This window comes from Dunckerocampus dactyliophorus, chromosome 3 (assembly GCF_027744805.1).
Source record: "Dunckerocampus dactyliophorus isolate RoL2022-P2 chromosome 3, RoL_Ddac_1.1, whole genome shotgun sequence".
Lineage (NCBI taxonomy): Eukaryota > Metazoa > Chordata > Actinopteri > Syngnathiformes > Syngnathidae > Dunckerocampus > Dunckerocampus dactyliophorus.
The window spans coordinates 23538208-23556091 of record NC_072821.1 but is presented as its reverse complement, the minus strand read 5'-3'; the positions used below and the strand labels follow the sequence as shown (position 1 = coordinate 23556091).

At 41.2% G+C, this 17884-nt stretch overlaps 1 protein-coding gene across 1 annotated transcript in view; it reads right to left on the bottom strand.

Annotated features, from left to right (window-relative positions):
* LOC129178407 (leucine-rich repeat-containing protein 4C-like) overlaps positions 1 to 17323 on the bottom strand; it is a 76094-nt gene extending 58771 nt beyond the window's left edge. Inside the window, exon 1 of the mRNA XM_054770622.1 lies at positions 16477 to 17323. The gene's annotated coding sequence lies outside the window, so the exon portion shown is untranslated. The remainder of the gene's footprint in view (positions 1 to 16476) is intronic.
* Positions 17324 to 17884: the final 561 nt, after the last annotated feature.

Sequence of the window (17884 nt, the reverse complement as noted above, 5' to 3'; positions counted from 1 at the left end):
AACTGAAGTATCAAAGTATCCATATTTTTATTCATGATTTAAGAGCACAAAGATCTGGTATTGATATTCAGTATTTCGATATTTCAGTATCGATCTGAACATCACAAATTTTTACACTCACTTTCTGTAATGTGTCTCCCTTAAACCATTCCCCCGCAACATGTGTTAACTAGTTCACTTACATTACAATCCTACTGTAACAGACGCTAGCTTTGTTCTTTGTTCTTTCTTGAATTCAATAGTGTTTCTCATCTTCTTTATCGAAGTTCTGACAATTTTGTTTGGAGTCGTGATGGCTTATTTCGAAGCGTAAAAAAAAAAAAAAAAAGCATTCAGAAATATGCAGTGCACTTGAACGCCTCTTCAGCGCAGGGGCACAATGCTAAGAGAAAGAAAGGCGACAGAAACGGAGTTGCTCAGCATTCTGTGTGTGTCAAATGATTCCCTGGCCGGAGTCTGTCTTTTGTGTCCCAACTTAAAAGAACCCACTATTCATCTATCCATCCACTGTCCATTCCTTACTGAGGTTATTATTACATCCACTGCTCACATTAGGTATTACAGTTGAACAGTTTAACTGCATATCAGGACAATACACAAGCAAACAATAACAGACAATAATAACCATGACAGCATACAAAAAGCAAAACATGTTTTTGGCAATAATTTTAGTCGAAGACCGAATCTTACGAAAACCGAGATTCCCCTGTACTGTACACTCTACAAGTGGTAACTATCTTAGTCAAGCAGAGCTAGTGTTATTAACAGGCCCATAATGATGATGATTTTCATTACCAAGATGTGAATGAGCTAAAGATCAGGGAACTCCCACTCAGTTTGCATCCTTATTCCCTGCTTGGATAATTAAAGTCCAAACAGCAGGTGTTATTTAGATGGGCTTTCAAAATTCAACTTCAGCGGGGCATCCACAGAGCCATTAGAGTGAAATGTGCAATGTTTACTGAGTGTAACAAATGTTAGCAATGTGAGAAATAATTAAGGCTGAGGGTTTTGCCACTGACATTTGAAACGTATAAATAAATCCTATGCCATAAAAAAACATGTCAAGCATGTCAAACTGTTGAGAGCACAACATACTGTTAAATTACCCCTTTGATATACTTGTAGAAATGAAAGAACACTGAATAATGGGTTAAATAATTAAAGCAATCACGTATTGAAGCATTTTCCCACCACAATGGTGTCTACACGTGTATAAGCATGTTTAAATGTAAATTTTGTTTAGCAATTTTTAGCATTGAAAGACAAAACCTGAACCTGATTCTGTCATGTTTTGCTGTTATTTGTTGCAGTGGTGTACAGTCAAGGCAAGGCCTTCTCTGCTGGCCTAACCATTACCAGCAGCACTGTCATACATTTCAAACTTAAATTGTAGTATTAAATTATATTCATTTATGCCCAACAGTCTATTATCTTCATTTGATAGTGTGTTTCTTGGCCGCAGTGCTTCCAGTAGTGCATGTGTATGTTTTTTTGTCCAATCAGATTTCAGTTTCTGGTGTTGCCATATCAGTGTAATATGCCGCAGGTCTTCAGAATCACGAGTGCTGGCCCCTGTTACATACACACTATTAGCAATAGGGCTGTTTTTTTTGAGCCCATCAAACTTCTGATTCGACTCTCAGGGCCAGCTTGCAGGCCCCCAGTTCTGACTGGTTGATCAGAGCAAAGAGGCGGGGCTCCCGTCCTGATTGCTTCAGCAGATCAAGGCACCGCCTAAGCTCTCCTCTCATTGGCTGACTTATGCAGCGCGTACATGAGTTTGTGTGAGAGACAGGCTTTTCCCTTCAACCTCCCTTCCTCATCGTAGTCGCCCTTAAACTAGTTGATTGTTTTTGTTTTTCAGTTTTATTAATTTATAGTAATCTTATTTATTACCTTATTTCATATTGGAATGTTACTCTACTATGTTTATGGTAACATTTTCTTATATTTTCCCACCATATTTGGTGGACTTTGAATATTTTGAAGGGCCAAAGGTGTGAGTTTGGGAAGATCTTGGAACGGATTAGGCTATTTACATGTATTTTACGCTTCGTATAACGTAAAAACCCTATAACGTAAACGTTCTCGGAACGGATTATTTACTTTGTAGGGGCGTCTACTGTATTTTAATTAAAAGGTTTTACATTTTTGGCACGCTATTAGATAAAAATTAATTGTGAACTGCTTCAGATGATGATGTAGTGTAGATGTTTGGAGATGTCACAACCTTTAATCACCAAGCCGTTGTGTTTATGCTCGTCACATTCGACTGAGCACCAACTTTAAAAGAACCGGTGACTATGTCCCCAAAGAGACAGGGATTTATATTATCGATTGAGTAGCTGGTATCGCGGCTCAATTAATGTGTTAGAGTTTACCTCACTCTCAACCAGGGGTCACCAACGTGGTGCCTGCGGGCACCAGGTAGCCCCCACGACCAGATGAGGTGCCCGCAAGCCTGCTTTTCATTCAGGTTTTCAGTTAATAATGAAAGAACAGTAGAAAGAAATGCATCCTGAAATACAAAATGTGAGTTGTGGACACCAGCATTTTGTTAATGTTCTGGTAAAACAAGCATATTTGCTTTGTTTGGGTTTAAAATAAGCTTTAAAAATAAGTGTTAAAAAAATTAGTAGGTCTTGGCCATTTTCATTTTGTAAAAGTAGCTCTCACAAGGAAAAATGTTGGTGACCCCTGCTCTAAACACTTGTGTGGCCCATCGCTAATGTCTGTGTCATGCAACACGAGTGAGTCTGGTTCGAAATCCTGCATATTCACACATATTTATTATCATAAAATTTTGTCCGGACCACTGAAAGCCCCGGTACCAAATGCACAGTTATCTACTGATTTGTTGTAGCTTTACCTTAGTATGCAGGGACACGGTAACTGGTTTAATCGATAAAGTCTTTAATTAACAAAGGATGAGCTCAGACAGAGAGGCACGACTTACAAAAAATACAAAGTAGCAAAATCACAAAGAAAGGCACGGAGACTCACCATGGAAGGTGGAGCAGGGGAACGCGACCAAATGGTTATAGGGATGCAGCGGGATGCATAGAGCATCATTTTAGGAAAAGGCTATAGTTCAAACCCCTAACAAAGACATGTAATGAAACAAAAATACAATGTTACAAAGAGATAGTTACCTTGACTACCAACACTGGTACACTCTCAGCGCCCACAAACCAAAGTACTGCCTTTGGTACCAAACAGGAAACAGAAATACAAAATAAGAATCTCAAACAGGAACAACAGGTGGAAAGATAGGAAAACCAACACCAAAGTCCAGATTAATTCTTACTAATTCTATGTAACTGTCTGTGGGAAACTTTTTTTAAACTGAAGATACAGTGGTTTTTTTGACAGTTTTCCTTAAAATACCAATACTGACAATTTTGGGCAGCGTCAGCAAGTATTAATCCTGTCACTAATCCGTATTTTAATGTGCATGCAGTTGAATAACATTGTGAAGTTGTGGGTCTTTTATTTAAATTGTCTATTTATTTAAAATGTCCAATGTACTCTAGAGTTTGAAAGAAAGAGACAACTCTCTCTGCTCCCATAAAATGATCAAACTAACAAATATGTAACAAAACAAAACAAAAGTAAAATAAGCTCAGTCCTTAAGGACAATATCTGCAAATCATACACAGCCTAGAAAATGTCACAGCAAAAAAATAATACTTTGCACTATTATTGATGATACAATTGGATCACAGAAGGATTTCTTTCTTGTTTCCCTTGAATTTAAGTGACAAAATCCTCTTGTGGCAAACAAGGAGGTTCACCAATAATGTATTAGTACATGGCAACAAGGGAACAGGATGTTCTAACAGTCTTGTTCAGTCACAGAAAACAGTAGTAGGAAGAAAGCTGTTGTCATAAATGGGGGGAAATGTAGCAGAGTCGGCACTGAGCCACAGACGATTGAGTCAATCTTGTCAGCGATATAGGAGTTCCCTTTTGGGTTTAGTAGTGCTTGACTAGGAGCTAGTTACTGACGCTCCAATTCTGGCTGTATTGTAGCAGTGACTATCTGTGCAAAGCATTTATATCATAGTTAACATAATTTTTGCACTGTAATTTAGCTGCTCCCTTAATTGTATTGTGTTGCTACGTTAACGTCACGGTATAAAATACTCTTATCAATGACCTCTCTGTTTGAGTAAGAGATAAAATGCATATTGTTGTGTGATAACTGGAATACAAGCCGGGCATTTAGGCTAAAGGGATGCCAAAAAGAAGCAGGAGGGGTGGCATTGAACATGAGAAAAAAATGAGCCTCATCATGACAGTCATCACTTCAGCTATTATCCCAAATTCTCCAAGGGAATATCTCAGTAAAGCAGAGTAAATTCGAGCCTGATAAGCAGACAATGAGATTTGCCGGGGCTTTGAGGAAAAGCCCTTCCAAGGACTCGCTTTCACCTCAACTGGGTTCAAACTTGACACATCAAATGAAAAGAAATAGGCTGACTTTGCTGTTGGTTGGCCTTGTGAAGTTTGAAGTGACGCTCTGGTCAAATAGTTAGTTTCTGGCTTATTATATCACATTTGTTGTTCCGTCTGTGGCTTATTTATGTAAAGTTTTGATACTGTTTCCCATACAAAGAGAGAGTCTCTAATGAGCACTTCCAGGCAAACCGCAGAGTTAAACAACAACTTCTGACATCAGGCTGTTTTTTATTATTCTTATTTCTTATTCTTGATTTGCCTGTGGGGGTTGATATGGTTGATCAGACCAAGACCAAGCCCACTGATTAAAGATGACTCAACCCCTATGCACCTTATTCTGACAAATTCCCATCTGGACTGTTTATCAGTTTAAGGTAAACAGGCAAGTAAGTGATATATACTGTACAGTACAGGTGGTCCTCATGTTATGGCGTTTCGTGGCTTCAAATGCCCTCCCTTAAATGAATTAAAAACTTAATTTTGGTCCATAAACACTCGACTCGCTTGGGAACTATTGTAGTTACAGCGTGCGCAGAGGATGAATACGCGCTGCACACCACAATGATGAAGTGTATGCCTGGTCTCGCACACCTTGGGTGAACACAATGTTTGCCTCATTCGCAGCTGCACGGAGTGGATAATGTTGCTTGGTAATTAACTTTTTGCACTTTCTTATGTCTCCCAAGCGTAAGGCAGGCTCTTCTGGTAGAAATAGCCAAAGAAAAGAAAAGCCATCACCGTCCACCACCATTATCAACCAGCTAAAAATTCCAACTTTTTCCGTAATTCAATATTTTCTGGGACATTTTTTCTATTGAAAATGAATGGACAATTTCAATGTTATCCCCTATTGGTAGAATTCCATCCATCCAGCCGCCCATTTTCTTCCACTTATCCGAGTCTCAGCAAGGAAGTCCAGACTTCCTGGTCTCCAACTGCCTCTTCCAGTTCCACCGGGAGGACACCAAAGCATTACCTGGGCAGCTGAGAGACATAATCCCTCCAGCATGTCCTATGTGTGACCCGGGGCCTTCTCCTGGCTGGGCATACACAGAACATCTCACCAGGGAGACGTCCAGGTGGCATCTGGACTAGATGCCCGAGCCACCTCAACTGGCGCCTCTAGATTTGAAGGAGCAGTGGCTCTACTCTGAGCTCCTCATCCTGAGTGCACCTCGCCCAGACGTGGGACACCGGGTCCTCGCCCTGGAGACGGGCTCACAGGCGAGTGCCTTGTGGGCACAGCCTGAGAAGCCACACCGGATCTCCCCCCGTAGACCCAACACAAGCGGAAGGGGCAAGCATGGGTACAGTGCATACAATTGTATATTGTTGGCGTCCTGGGCGACGTGGTGGCCAAACCAGGTTCTTGGTGGACTTTAATTTTATACTCCATTACATTTTATGCTACTTTACATGTAACATTGTTATGTAGGTGACAAAACTTATATAGTATGAATTTGTTTTTTTCCTCCATTTTTGCTATTTTTTTTCCAAATATTTACATTTTTGCATAAATTTGCTTCTCATAATCCAATTTCTATACCGCTTCTCCTCATTGGGGTCCCGCACTGTGATGTTAGTGGAATTTTGGAAGTCTGATCTTAAACTGTTCCTAAATTAACTCCTAAACCATTCACACCGTCACATAACACATGAAGGACATGTAAAATCCATTTTCTATGCCACTTATCCTAATTAGGGTCGCGGGGGTATGCTGGAGCCTATCCCAGCTGACTTCGGGCGACAGGCGGGATACACCTTGTCACATATAGACAAACAACCATTCACACTCACATTCATACCTATGGACAATTTAGACTTGCCAATTAACCTCACCTGCATGGAATGTGGGAGGAAACCGGAGTACCCGGAGTACCCGCAGAAAACCCACGCACGGGGAGACCATGCAAACTCCACACAGAAATGCCCAAGGGAGAATCGAACCCAGGTCTTCCCGATCTCCAGACTGGCACTGTGTTGTCCAACATGCTAACCACTAGACCACCGTGCGGCCGCTTGTCATAATGTTATGACTTTATTCCCATATTATGAAAACTTTTTCCCCATCCAAATTTTTCATAACTTTATTTATTTATTATCAGAGCACTACAACTTTTAAAATATACTTTCTTTGCAGTTTTCTTGTTAAATTATATTTTTAGAATGGGCCAAGAAAAAAACAGCTGTGGACAACCCTGTGTTAAAAGATCTGCTCCTATGAAAGCGACGGGAAAAACTAAGCAGTGCAGTGGTCTTAATATTTGCTGGAAGGCCAGAATCAATATCCCAGTGAGCCTTATGTTGATTGAGGAGAAGGCAAAAAGATTGTTTTATTTGTTCTTCTGCCTTTTGTACTTCCTCCTCCCTATAAGCCACAGGGATGAAGGTAAGGAATTGTTCTCTCTTTTTTGATTACTCTTTCATTTAATTATTGTATTTAATTTTCATTTTACATGTCCGGCTGAGTGGTTAGCATGTTGGCCACACAGTCAGAAGATCGGGAAGACCTGGGTTTGAATCGGGCATTTCTGTGTGGAGTTTGCATGTTCTCCCCGTGCGTGCGTGGGTTTTCTCCGGGTACTCTGGTTTCCTCCCACATCCAAAAACATGCATGTTAGGTTAATTGGCGACTCTAAATTGTCCATAGGTATGAATGTGAGCGTGAAAGATTGTTTGTCTATATGTGCCCTGCGATTGGCTGGTGACCAGTCAAGGGTGTACCCCGCCTCCCGCCCAAAGTCAGCTGGGATAGGTTCCAGCATACTCCCGCGACCTTAATTAGGATAAGTGGCATAGAAAATAGATTTTACATGTCCTTCATGTGTTATGTGACAGTGTGAATGATTTAGGAGTTAATTTAGGAACAGTTTAAGATCAGACTTCAGAATTCCACTAACATCACAGTGCGGGAACGAACTTCGTTTGTGAGCTGAGGACCACTTTTACATTGAACTGAACACTCAGTACCTTCCAGTTTGTATTGCCTGTTATCATTTCACATTCTGTTGTGTAGATATACTGTAATTACCTTTACCCGTTTAGAATTTTCACCTGTCAGCTGGGCAGTCCTCGTCTGCCCCGCCGTATTCCCTTTCATTCCGCAGCCAATCGGCTCCCCGCCTGCTCTCTTGTTGTACTCTACCTTTTAGTTCCGTACTTTGTTGCTTCCTCTGTCACATCTTCTGTTTGCCTTGGGTCGGTATCATGCAGAGGGATTTGCAGATTAGTGGGGTAAGTTTGGGTTCAGCCTGGGATTGCAGTGTCATGCAGGTGGGTCACTTTTCAGCTTTGCTTATCACTCTGGTAACTTATAAGGCACAGTCAGAATGCTCCTGAGAGGAACTAAATGTACAGACAACTCTCTTGGAACCCTCCCGAGGGTTTGTTCTCACCAGACTTAAGTGGGGAAAAAAGTAACACACTGACATTTGGATAGGTTTGCGTATTGCTTGAAAAAAAAAAACAAAACGGGTTCCTGAATTTGATGAAAATCCATCCTTTTTCTATACCGCCATCCTCACTAGGGTTGGAGGTGAGCTGGAGTCCATCCCATCCTGATATAGATTTTTGTCTGATTTCCTGTTAAATTCTCGCGGGAATATATCTTCAAGAGCAGTGTGGAAAAAAACATTGAGGCCAAAGTTTCCCAAACCTGCAGCCTATGTACTGTATCTTTAATGAAAAAATGCTTTAAAAAATCATGCCAGTCTTTGATAAAGTTTGCAATCTGGGCCGCAACTAACGATTATTTTCTTAATTGATTAATCTGAAGCTTTGTTGTTTTGATTAATCGAGTAATTAATCGGTTTGGCCCTACATGGACCAAATCAATACGACCCAAACACAAATAGCCGATCACTGTTTTCCACAGTGAAAGCTGATGCGTGTGAATACCTTGTTTTGCCTGAAACACAAAGATAATAGGTCAGCTTTCATGGATGACTAAGTTCATTTAAAAAATATTCACATTTGAAAGGCTGAAATCAGAGGATTTTAAGATTTTTTTTAAATCAAAAAACGATTAATCTAATACAAAAATAGATGTCTATTAATTGGATAATTCCATTCCATTCTTTTCTTGTTTACCATTTATTCATGTATACTTTAATTTCCTTTCTGTTTTGCAGCTGCCTGTTGGGCACTATTTCATCCTGGAAATGTACTTGAAATTGATGCCATATTTGTTGTAAATGTTTAGTTTTGTCTAGATAAAAAAATGCAATTGAAAAATGTCAACGAAAAAAAATAACCATCTTCCGTTCTCTTTGGCAACACTCGGGAAAAGCTGGTGTAAAAGTTGTGGTTTCCGGTAAATCCGGCCATTAAAATAAAAGCATGCTAGTACTACATGCACGTGACATTCAGTCCACACTTGCTACTTTAGCTTTGCAACACGTTTTTCAGAGCAGCCCTTTCTCATTCGAAAAATAAAAAATCACACCCAGATTCACCTCTTCCAGTCCACCTTCAAATAACCGCTTTGGCTTTGTGTGTAGATTCAGACATGTGGTACTGCCCGTTCCCTTCGCCATAACACTGGTTCTTACAAGCACCCTGCAGCTCTCTTAACTCTGCTGCCCCATTAGTTATACGCTAACCTGGAAAAGAGTGACATGTACTACGTAACTCGCCGTTGATGCATTGATTGGCAGCGTAGGTGAAAATAAATGTTATCATTGGCTGGACGGTGTTCGTCATTGTTACAGTATATGTTGTTACCGCTTGTTATATGTTGTCGCCTGTCACTCACGGAGTTGCATTGCAAAATGGTACAGAATAAAATGTTATGTGTTTATTTTATTTACAGTTCACGTTCGTTTTTATTTTGTGTGCTGCATAAATTTGCAATGAGCTGAGAACGCTGGAGCAGTGCCCGGACTGCTGTGCACAGTGAGGGGCAAATACCGCTGTAGCTACTGAGCCGAATATCAAACGCCCAACACTAACTTCACCACGATACACAACGGACATGTCTACATGGTGGTGTTGCGTTTTCTTCTTCTTACGGGTGGCAGGAGTCGAGTGGCAACCGCACCTACCGTGTTGGATTGTGGCCAAGAGTTGCGAACACTATACGGCAACCGGATTTCGGATCGGCAGCCAATCCCAATCCTAAAGGTCAGATGGGACATCCCTAATATGTGGTGCACTTCTATGCTCCTGAAAACAGTGTCAGGATGCCTATAATTAGTTGACTCTAGCCCTATTGGCAGAATGTATATATGCAGGGTTCTCTATATAAAGCTTTAACAGAAAGTGTCTGGTTGCTGAAGAGGCACAAGTGCACAGTGTACCTAAAAGCCTGAGCGTAGCCTTCCTATCAGAGGAGCTTACTAGTGGTGAGAAGAAAAAAGACTGATAGGCCTACAGTCAAAGCAGCAAATGTGTCATCGTGACATTAACAGTGTCACTTTACATAAGACACTGGTTTGTAAACGAACAGTCAAGGCAACAGCCTTTTTTTTAGTCATCACCACATTACCATGAGATGATTTCAAAATGCACACTTGTGAATGACATAGAGCGGGATTCACTGAATAATCCCCTTTCTGGTGCACAAAGGCGTAACTTAATATGCAACAGTGAATACTATAAGTCTCTCCAGACTGGCTTATATTGGACTTTTTTTTTCCTCTCTTCCAGGCAGTCCAAGTCATCTAAATTGGAGTGTCTGTTCACTTGACACAAACACATGTTGTGTGGAGGCACTTGTGGAAAGGTGACGGGAACTATCTATCAAAGAGGAGCTGGCTGCAAGTCAGCCTAATCTCGAACTGCGTCCCACTCACTTATCTATGTCACCCAGACGCATACTGTACATATTCATACACAAGCACACACAGTCCTTCTTTATTACTTAAGATAAAACACACACGCCTGGAGGGACGAGGATGATTTTTTCCACTTTACCCGGACAGAGCTGCAGACATGAATTATCATCACTCCCATCACCAATCCTGATATCACACAAAAAAGGAATGCAGAAGGCCAAGCTGACAATATCAACTGATGAAACAAAACAATGTGCCATATTGTAATGCATAGCCCCCAAAATGCTGACTCCCCCATCAATTGCCAGATGCAGCAGCGCTATTAGGAAATTATTTTTTGGTTGCTGACAGGTTGATATTTAGGCCCTTTTAAAGAAAAGCATATTTCAGCCCGTTTTTATGAAACGGAATACTGTTTTTCTTTGTTTTTTTTTAATGTACAGCCTTCCCTCGCCACTTTATGCTACAAATTTCACGGCTTTACTTTATCATGGTTTTTCAAAAAAATATTAATAAACCATGCTCTTTCATGGTTTGAATATGGCCTATTGCTAGCAAAAAAAAATGCATATTTAAGCAAATGCTATGTATTTTTTGCCTAAATTAAGCATTTTCCAGCATAAAAATGGCTAAATTAACTAAAATTGAAGGCACAAGGCATTTTTACAAGACGCATTCAAAGACCTTGATAAGTAGTATTCTACACGGGTCACCAGGGGTCAGTAATGTCAATGTAATGTTCGATAAGACACACAATCAACCGACTTGATCTGGAACAACAAGCTTTTATTGAAGGCTTGAATTATTGCAAAACCGGTACAATAATCCCTAACAAGGGCTACTGTTGAGGTCGTACTCCACGCCGAGCTAAAACTCAACTCTGCCACCCAGTGAGTTTAACCTGGTGTCGGAACACATACACCAAAGCACAATAGTCACATTTATGTCTTAAATGGCTTATTTTCTCTTATTATGTGTTCTTATAGGTTTTTTTATGCTGTAACTATGACAATAATCAATTTATAAGTAAGGAATCTTACTTCACGGAAATTATCACATTCGGGTCTGGCATTATTAACCACAATAAATGAGGGATAACTGTATATATAAATATATAATACTATATATGCACTGTATAGTAATGTGCAAAGGTATTAGGCCACCACTAGTTTTAAAGGGGTCCTATCTTGCTCATTTCAGAGGCTTTTAAAATGAAAATGGATCCCAGTGGGAAACTACAGTACGTTTATTTTAATAAAATCCACCATAAATCTCAAGTTGTGCACAGGCAAATCTGCATTCTTCTCCTTTTGGCTAAAATGTTCAAATTAAATCGCCTGCTCCGACAACCATGCTTACTCTGTTGCGGTTGGTCATACCCCAGCATGATTTATTAATTAATATATTTTTGAAAAACCAAGATAGAGTGAAGCCACACGATTGTACAATGATGAGGCGAGGGATGACTGTATACCCAAGTCTGAAAAAATGGACATGTAGGGCAGGTCCCCTTGAATGTTTTAACCTTTTCCACAGTCACACTAAAACATAAACAGTGGAACATATTACACAAAAAAGTACGAAAGCAATTCTTAAGAAACTTTGTGAGAGGGGTGGCACATGTGTCAAAGAAAATTCACTACCATCATGATGAGGATCTGGATAAAGGTGCTGCTGATACAGGAATGCATTATTACAGTTTGAGTCGCGCTGGCGGCAAAGAAAAGAAAACCATAATGTCACCCACTGGCTGTTTGTCCTCCTCCATGAACCAGGAAGTAGCCTGCTACGTAAGTAACAGATGGCCAATTGTTGTTGTTTTTTCAATGGGGTTTTATACTCTCCTGACTGACATTCTAGCTCTACTCCTCTCTACATGAAAAGTATAATGATGGCTTTTACACAGTATCGTATTATAATGTAACAACGCTATTCTCATCTGCAAAAAATTATTTGGCTCGATAACTCTCAAAAATGTTATTTATTTGTGTAATACTGTTCTATTGTTGAAATCGACCATGTATCTACGCAGCCATCAATGCTGAGTAGACAAATCAAACTGCAGAGATGCCAGTTATCTGTCGTTGGTTTTTTTGTTTACCGGTCATTAGAAAAGGGGAAAACACGTATTTTTTCAAGACAGGTACTAGAGGTGCGAAATTGCTCAGTGATTAGCACCCCACCATGCCACCATGCTTAATGTTGTGTACGAAAAGCCTGGGCGCGGCCAGCTCTCTCATTATTTTGGCTCCTGCGGTTCGAACAAGAAATCTATGACTTCAATAAAAGGCTGCATGTTGTGCATTTTGCTGCTTCTGCTGCCATTTGCAATGTTGAACCTATTTGATGACCGAACAATGTGACATGAGTGTGGTACAATGAAAGAGAAAAACGGTCGGCAGACAGAATCACTTGGGGATATATAAATGGTGCTTTACTGTGATGTTGGGATCGCCACTGATGTCTAAAGTTTAAGATGACAGATTGTCGCCAAGAAGTTGGAGCGCAATAGTGGAACTGTGTCCCATCTAGCTACAATTAAGATGTAGTTTGCTCCCTTTCTACGCAGCAGGTTGCACAAGAACAAAAGCTGGGAAAGAGAAAGCCTTGAATACTTGGATGAGTCACTGTTCACCAAGGTGAACCAGTGGCAGACTACATGCATGCCATGCCTGGATAGATGCATTTTTGCCCAGGACCTTATGTCCCATGGTGAAAGCTTCTGTCAAAGCTGATCTTGTGAGTGGTTCTGGCATGCTTTGCAGCTATTTGGTCCCTTAGCAGGTAGGCAAATGCCAAAACTACAACGGCTGTCAATGTGATCACATTTCTTCTGCTGTGGTGACAAACCCAAACCCACAGAAAAATGACAGTTCCCAGAGTGGTTTCATACACATGGGAAACATGTACATCATCCTGGCCATGATAGTAGTGCACAGTTCTTTTCTCTGTAGAACATAAACTGATATTCTTTTCTGCACGGTGATTGGGTGTGCACTTACATTCAATGACCACAACTTTTAGTACACTTGGACAGTCTAATGGGATCTAATGCAAAATGTTCTACCTTTAGAAATACAACTAATGGCACTCACACTGTCAACACAGTAGAATACACCCCTCAACCAAAGTCTAACGTTACCAAACTATACACCTTCACTGATACGCATATCTAAAGTTTATCGGCGATGACAGAGGTCAACGTACCTCAAGTGATTCCCGCTTAGTGAGCATCTAATGGATTAACCCAGCGAGTGTATTTCTGTGTTTTTTGTGATGGCACCAAGGAGAGCAGTGATGTCAAAGTGGGGAAATATAATGAAGACCTAAGAGACCAGTTTTGGTAAGGAAGGCAGTACAGAGTCGGCCACACGGTTGGTTGTCTGTCCAAGATGGTCATCACAATATGGCTGAACGAACGACAAGAACAATGAATGACACACAATGGAATGTGTAACGGCAAAGCTAGCTTTGTGTTTACGAGGCATCCTTCCTGCCTCTGCATGCTCATCACTGTTGCCTTAACTGACAGTTGAGAGTGTTAAAAGGTTACTCATAGTATCAGCAGTACAGTAAATAAAGGTGTTATGATGCTGGCGGTTTAGCTTGTTTAGGCAATTAAGCAATGAATTATAATAGATCCAAGATTCTGAACCCCCAGTTGCTCCTGATGCTGTGTCATCAGTAGGTAAATGTGGTTACAGTGTCAAAGCGTGTTGACTACCTTGAAGGTAGAAAGGTGCTATAGAAGTGAAAGTCCATTTACCATTAGAGATATATATCTATATACTGTATATAAATATATTGTATTTTTTGCATTTGATATTACAGATATTACCTGTACTGCATCGAGCCATTAAAGTTTCAAGCAGAGGTGTCCAAAGTGTGGCCCTCTGCACTTTCTAATAATAAAATGAATAGATTATTAATGATATATTGTTAGATATTAAACTATTTTTTTTGTCACCTGGAACACAAAGCTAAGATACAGTCAATGTTTGATCAGATAGCTTAGTTTATATTGTTGGGTTTAGCATCCTTAATGCACAAACTGTATCAAAGTGGCCCCCTGCATCCTTAAGTTTTTCTGCATGCTGCCCTCAGTGGAAAAAGTTTGGACACCCCCGGTCTAGAGTTTTGGACAGTCCAAATTCAAGCATCCAGAACCACCCCACATGTCAATAATCAGGGGAATGTAGGCATGTTGTTGTGATGTTTTGTCTGAAAGTGCCTCCCCAGGCTTCCGCACTAGATTTTATGTTAATGTATATTTTGTAGACCCAGTGGGTCTAGTGTCTAGTGCTCTCTTTTTTAAGAGTCAATAGTGCCATATTTGTTTAAATGTAAATCGTCTTCTTCTGTTGCTGCTTCATTGTGACATGCACACCTCGCTATTGCCACCTGTAGAGCGGAGGAAGTACTGCATGAATGGGAACTTGTCCAGTTAAATTGATTGGTTTCATTATTTGGGTGCCCAAATGAAAAGCGTTGGCGGACTGTCTATTGAGGACTACTGTTGTAAATTAAAAAATTCTTTGAAATTTAAACAAATGAGCAAACAAGTTGACCATAAAAAATAGCACTCCTATTATGGCAAAGCTCACAAGTATTTTCTGCAACATTCTGCAACATTTCTGCAATATGTGAAGAAATACATGATCATACATACGACTTCTAACAATATCTTCCAAATATCTTACAAAACCTAAGCATGTTGAAGTCATATGCTAGCTACACACAGTGCATATCTGCCGTGCTGCCACATGAGCTCACGCAATGGCACTGATGCCTTGTTGTGGACAGACACTGAATTTCCACAAATAGAGTGGCTTAACTTTTTAACAGTTGCCTCACAGTTGAAGCAAGATAATAAACTCCCGGTTGCTCCTGATGCTGTGTCATCAGTGTCAATGATCTTTATTTCCCCTCCATGGCGGCATCATCGGGTGAATGTTAATGTGAATGTCTGAATGAGGCTACCCAGCAAAAGCTCTTTGAGTACCTTGAAGGTAGAAAGGGCCTATATAAAAACGACACATTTAGTAGCGCCTTTTAATCAGCCAATAAATAATGATATCCTTGTTAACATGCTTCTAAAATGGTCTGAAATTAACCTGTACGAGGCTATGGACATATAAACTAGAAGAACACTATACCGACTCAACTCTTAACCAATCAAACAATCAGTTCGTTGCTGCGGAATTAAAATCTTCATTCAAAGACAAAAGACATTTTCAACCATATATGCTTCCGGAAGTTGTCTGGGCCCCTGCACACAAAGCAAGGACCATAAAGGCACTATTGCCCACAGTCAAGCCCTGACCTCAACCCCATCAAACACCCTTGAGATGAACTAAAACAGAAATTGCATGCCAGGCGGCCCTCTGTGAGCCCTGACCCCGGATGGATACAAATCTTGTAGAAATATTTCCACTATGTTGGTCACTTAACCTGCAGATTGTCAAATTGCTAGAGCTGTGTATGTGTAAGAGTACACTTGAGAATGAAGTGGTCCCAGTTTAAAATGCATAGGGGCATTTTCAGCACCTCCCACTGATGAACAGCTCTTATTCAGACGTGCGTTCAGATGTGAGGCAGACCGCCTCTCACGCTGGACAGTTTTAATGTCCATCCTGCGTCTTGAAAACCTCATGTCTCACACATAGAATGTACACATTGGACACAAAAAAATAACAATAAAGCGTGAGCTTAGGTTTGTACAAGATGGCCCAATGCAATTCCAAAAAAAGCCCTTGCCTTTCTGGCTCAATCCCTGCGCCTTTTTTTTTTTTTTTTTTTTTTTTTTTTTTGCTGCAAACGTGTATGCTGAGAATACCTGAACTGAATTTGAATTACCATATGACGTACGTCTCCTCTAGCAGTGATGTCCTACTGGCAACAAGGAGTCTCACACATCCCTCCAGCCTCCAGCAAGCGCTCAAACCGGCAATTTGTTGCATAGCTGCCCTCCATGTCGATCCTTTGTATCGTTATCTACCTGGAGCATGGTATATCGCTATATCTCTCTCTCACACGCACACACGCACGCACGCACGCACACGCAAGCGGATGCGACAGATACCATAAAAAGCACACTGTAATGAAAAGGCATAAAAAGTACATTTCCATACGTTAAAGTATTTGATTTAATCCAGTCTGCGTGGAAATAAAGCCAGCCAATATGTGCAGATCACACCGGACGTGGGCTGAATTTGAATGAATACAATCAAATACTTACGCATTTTCTCGAGTGAATAGAATTTGTTCGCGTTGCAGGAAAAACCAGCAGGGCCCCGGTCCCCGTTTTGGGAGATTTCCATGTGAGAGGGGCTTTCGGGAGGCTGCTGCAGTCCGAGTCTCTGTCAGAAGTCACAATGCTCGCCTGCGAAAAATGCCAAACATTAAAAAAAAAAGAGTTACGTGGATCTGCGGTACACGCCACCCAGTTCCAGTGGAATGGGGATGAGCTTGGAATGGACCGGCACCGGCAGCAGGACCAGGCGGGAAAATATTCCGATCTGGACTGAGCGAGAGAGGAGGAAGGGGGGAGGAGGGAGGTGGGGGGGTCCTGCAGAGTTTCAGATGATGGTGGGGGGATCGAGTCTGTGATGGCGCCCTTGTTACCCAAACCAGTCGAGCCCAAAATTGAGTGCCTCTACCAGGTAGGTTTCTTGTTGGAAAAAATGCAAAATGAGAACCAAGCTCTTTAAAAAATAAATAAATAAATAAATGTAAATACTTATTTTTACTTTGACTGGATCAGCATATAAACGTGGCAATTAAATGTGGGAGGAAGAAGGGTAAAAATCCTCTTTTTGGCTGTAATTAGGTATATCCATGCCGCTGCAAGCATCACACGCCTGGGACAGGACAACCGGGCTGCCGTAGGTTGCTTTAAAACGACACAGCATATGGCAAAGTGTATTCTCAATCAAATGTAACGCTTGCATGCTGCCGCCCCCATCACCTCAAGCAATTCGATGTATTGATCGTATAAGCTCAGCTATTACTAATAATTCCGAGCGTACGCATCCGTGCGTTGCAAGCGAAGCGGGTCTGTACACCAGTTCCAAACGGCCCCCCCTCCCCTCTTACTTGCTCTGATGCACACTTCAGGAGCGTGCGTGTGCGCGCAGCCGCGGACACGGCTCTGGTGCATGCGCACGGGCAGTCACGAGTGAAGCCGAGAGGAGGTGTGTGTGTGTGCGTGTGCGTCTGTGTGTGTATGTCCCTGGATCACCCAGGGACCACTTTAACTTGGACCACTTTGCTTGCGTGTCCATCTGCCCATTTAAATCACACAGCGGTCGTCAATTATCAGGGATCAATGGCATTAACGCATCAAGCCTGTGTGTGCTCGCGTGCGTGTGCGTGTGTGAAATTGAGTAGTTGATGAGGTATGGTTGCCACCTACAGGCGTTAGTCCCCAATCCTGTCATCCCAATTCCAAAACACCTTCCATAAATTAATAAAGCTCTATCGCTCTATTAATCTATATTGCTTACTTTCTCTTGCCCTTCAGCATACACCCACTGGTGCACGTGCACAATGTATGCTCATAGTAAGTAATGTTCAGAGTAAAAACTGACAATTGCACTATACATTGCTAATACAATTATTGGGTAAATTGACACCTGATCGACATC